Genomic DNA, 4972 nt, shown 5'->3' on the forward strand with positions numbered 1-4972 from the left:
CTTGGAGCAGACGTGGTTAAAATTCAACATAACAAATGGTTGGATACAAATAGAGTGAGACTGAGAAGTCAAGAATGGCTCAGGAAGTGATCCTGGGTGCCTAAAAAAAATGCTAATGTTCTCAAGAGAATTATGCAGGTTTGAAGGAGTTGGTTCTGGGTAAAAGATAATGAATTCTCTTTGTGATGTATTGAATTTTAGGTGCTTATGGGACATCCTGGTGGAGATACCCTGCCAGCAGTTAGAGATGAAGGATTTGTCCTCAGAATAGAGAAGAGGGCTGAATATGTAGATTTGGGAACATCTGGCATAGAATTGAGCGGAAAAGCTACGGGAGCTTTGAAAAGTAAGGCAAGGTCCAAGTCAGAGCTCTAGAGTACACTTAACCAAAATGAAAAGGATACAGATAATGATCCTGCTGAGGAATCTTCAAAGGACAGGGAGGAAGAGAACCAAGAGGAAGCACTGTTAGGAAAACTCCAGGAGGAAGAATATTTTAGGAGGGAGGATAGTTAAACCTTAAATACTACAGAGTTCAAGAAGGATGGGGCTAAGAAAAAACCAAGGATTTAGAACATTAAAGTCATTGGTGAGTGTGGAGAGAGCAGTTTCAGTTAAGAAAGAGATCCAGAAGTTCTCAGAATATAAGACAGACTGTCACAGCTAGAAAGCACATTAAATTATGGATCCTGAAAGAGCCCAGAGCTGGTCCACTCTATCCACTCTCATTTTACAGATGGGGAAATTGAAGTCTAGAGAAGTGAGAGCTCCACATTCAATCCCTTAAATTAAATGGGAATTCCCATTTAAGAAGGTCCACCTAAACCAGTAACAATTAGCACCACCCATCCTATTCTGGTAGCCAGATATCGTAATGGCCCCTTCAAAGGCCACTTTCCAAACAAAATAGCACTGAAGATTAATATTAATAGACATTTGTATAGCCATTTGAGGTTATCAAAATACTTTGCATAAATTACCTCATTTGAGCATCACTGTAAGTCCTATAAGGTAGTTGTAGCATTTTATCTTAAGATAGGTGAAGGCTCTGGATAGAGCTGTGGTAAACTCAAGATGCAGAACGAGATACACCATTTTCAGCCACTGCCAACCTGGGCATGTTTTTGCATAACTATGCATATTTGTTACAAGGACTTTGTTGTCTCCCCCTTTCCCCCACAAGGTGGTGAGGGAGTGGGAGGGTGACAGAAAATAGGGATGGGGTAGGAAGACCAGAAAGCACAAACATTACAACTCTTAGAAGCCAACAGGTAACCTGATATACTTTCAAAAGAAATAGTAAGCTATATGTAGTGGAGGTCTACAGTTTTCTGCTGTTGTTCCATTGTTTCAGTCATGTTCAACTCTCCATGACCCTATTTGGGGTTTTCTTGGTAAAGATGCTGGAGTGTTTTGCCATTTTCTTCTCCAGTTCATTTTACCAATGAAAAACTAAGGCAAACAGGGTTAAGTGACTTTGGTCACATCTGAACTCAGGAAGAGGAATCTTTCTGATTCCAAACCCAATACTCTATCCATTGCACCACCCGCTGTGTGTATGGAAATGACTATATTATTTAGTGTTTGTTAAAGTTCAGAATTTGGGGAAAAAAAATGGAAGAGGAACTCCAGGAATCTGACAGAGGATATATAACTGAGAACATTTAGGTGATGGTCATCTGAGGGTAGAAATAAAAGTGATGTCATGAATATGCTATATATCACTTAGAGAAAATAGAGAAGAGTTTGGAAAACAGATCACAAGTCTGGCACAGAGATAGGATATAATTGTGATGGGGACCTTGAATTATTCAGTATTTGTTGCTGTTCATTCTCTGTCCCAAGCAGAGTGGCTAATATGTTATTGAACTGTTTTAATGATAATTTCACTCTTTAAAAGGTTAGAGAAGTAATGAGGGTAACTTCTAATCTATGCCTCATTATATTCTCACCAAGAGGGAGAACTGCTTGTTGAAGTGAAAATAATGGAAACTTTGTGGGAAGGGACCCTTCCAACTTAGTTTCTGTTAGAGCGAATGAGAATAAAGGTGAGTGTAGTATAATATACACTCTAAATTTAAGGAGAGAAGATATAGATAGGATCCTATGGCCTAAGAGTCAACCAGAGAAGTCTGCCCAGGAAGTATGGGAAGTTCTCATGAATGAAATTGTGAAAAAAAAAATTCTGATGAAGAAATGCGCAAAGTAGATGGTTATAAGATCAACATAACCATTAGCTTTTCTGTACATTATTAATAACACTTAGCAGAAAGAGACAGAAAAAGGACTCATTCAAAATAATTAGAAACTGCCCGTGTTTCCCTGATAATAAGACACTGTCTTATTAATTTTTTTGGACAGAAAAACACCAGAGGGCTTATTTTCAGGGGAGGGCTTATTTTAATGAACATTGACAGCAATTTTAATAAACAGGTAAATGTGAACAAAAAAATGTACCTTTATTCAATAATGATCATGTCATCTTCTTCAACAACATCGTCATAAGTGTCCATACCCTGAATTCCGTCCTGGATGTCTTGCGCCTCCATTTCCTTCAGAAGAAGTGGACCCAATCTGTCATGTCCAGCAATATAGCTCTCTTTAAATGAATATGTCTTGTCCAGGTAACCTGCTCGTAGTACCTTGGCGACACAGCTGTCAGTAATTTTATCCTATGACTTCTTCACCCAAGTCACGACTTCTTGCAGACAGGGCTTCACAAAGTTTCCACGCTGATTTCTTTCCATTCTATTTTCAATGTAGTCATTGACTTCCATGCGCAAATGGTCCTTGAATGGCTTCTTTATTGCAATATCAAGGGTCTGGAGATAGGCAGTCATTCCTGCAAGAATCATTACTTGATCTATTCTTCTCTCTGCAAGGAAGTTCTTCATTTCTTTAGCGCAGTGAGTGCTGGCTGAATCCCAGACTATCAGACCTCTTTGGTTACCTCACATAACAAGTGGCAGCATTAAATCAACCCACTTTCTTATAATGGCTTGTGTACACCAGGCTTTTTCGGTTTCAAGAACGTAAATGCTAGATACACGTTCAATCTTATCTTTCTTGCCCTTACTGATGATTAGAGGTGTGGCTTTCTTTCCATCCAAACGAATTGCCAAAACACAGGTGACCCGTGCACTTTCTTAGCCAGTGGTGGGAATGCAGATTGACGTTGCACCCCTGTGAGGAATTGTTGTTTGAGATCCTTGTCCCATAAACACTGCAGTTTCATCCATAGCAATCATATTGCAGGTTTGGTACTTGGAAATGTCGATCCTATCAATAAAGGACTTGAATGCAAGTGCACATTTAATAACTTCAGCATCTTCCAGCTTAAACAGTGTTGTTGATCTTCTTAGGGACAGTTCATACCGTTGAAGGAAACTGTCCAACCAGTGTTGTGATGCTTTGAATCCTTCTGAGACCATTTCAAACTCTGGTGCCATTGAAAGGGCAAATGCTTGAATATCAGCCCTGCGCACAACCAAGGCCTTTGCTCTCCTGTCAGCAATCCATTCACCAATGAGGATCTCCAAGTCAGGATATAAGGGCTGCCGACCTGATCCAGACCTGCGCTTTTTCCCTTTTCCCTCATCCACCTGTTGATTGAGGTTATTATAATCTGCTCTCCATTTTCTGACCATTCGAAGATTCAAAAGATTTTCTTTACAGAAAACTGCAAGATTCTTGCCATGTGACTCCTCTACAATTGCTTTCTTATACTCAACAGTATAGCTCTTCCTTTTTGTATTCATGTCTGGGGGTCAAAACAGACAGAATAATAAAATTATGACCATCAGTCCTTCTTTTCACTCCATCATGCCCCCTGAGTTCTTCTTTTTTCCTCCATCATGCCCTTTTTATCCTCCATCATGCCCCCTCACTCCCCGCTTACATACCGGGTTTTTATGTTGTCCTGCTTCAGCTCTCCTCCGCGGCACTGCTCTCAATGGCACCAGCAAGCAAATCACTGGGGAAGAACAGGATGACTCGCTCACTGCTGCAGCTTGGAGCTCGGCGTGCGTTTCACAGGGGGGGGGGGCGGTGCATAGAGAGGGTACCGTAATGTAGCGTGTAGCGCAGGGGATCACCTTCACTACAGTAGCAATCTCAATAGGGCTTATTTTCGGGGGAAGGCTTATTTTAGAGGAATCTTACACAGTAAGGGGAGGGCTTATTTTCGGGGTAGGTCTTATTACCGGGGAAACATGGTATATAAAATTTCCGGTTGGTTGGTTGCCATCCTTCGTTCTCGAAAAGGACCAAAATGACATCACTATGCTTAAGTTAAGTTTCAACATGTCTGACTGGCTGATCAGAACAATACAAGCTCTACCAAAGATCGGGCACAAATAGTCCATGTGAACATTTGGGGTGGAATCTCCATTTTGCGTATCCTGCTTTTCCTTTAATCTTGAATCCTTTAATCAATTCTGCTTTGCTCACAGAGCACAGCACCTTCTCTGATGTGGGCTTGCCATGCTGAGCAGTCCTGTGCCACTGTCTCCCATGTCACACAATTCCAAAGTTCTTGAGACCTTGAGAATGTCCTTGTATCGCTTCTTCTGATCACCATGTGAACACTTGCCCTGTGTGAGTTCTCCATAAAACAGTCTTTTTGGCAAGCATATGTTGCGCATTCAAACAATGTGGCCAGCCCATTGGAGTTGCACTCTGAAGCAGAGTTTGAATGCTTGGCAGTTTAGTTCCTGTAAGGACCTCAGTGTCTGGTAGTTTATCCTGACAGGTGATCCTCAGAATCTTCCTAAAACAATTCAAATTTCTGGTAGTTCACTTAATAAAGACATATAAGAATTATAACTTCAAAATACTCTTTACAGAAAGAAAATAAGACAAATAATGGGAAAAGAATTAAAATGCTCATAGTTGACCATGCTCATATATTAATATGACTAACTAAATTAACTTACAGATTTAGTGCCATGGCAATCAAATTATGAAAAAATTA

The sequence above is a fragment of the Petaurus breviceps genome, unplaced genomic scaffold (assembly GCF_028583685.1).
Source record: "Petaurus breviceps papuanus isolate PSGF00001 unplaced genomic scaffold, PetGlider_PUasm1.0 138, whole genome shotgun sequence".
Lineage (NCBI taxonomy): Eukaryota > Metazoa > Chordata > Mammalia > Diprotodontia > Petauridae > Petaurus > Petaurus breviceps.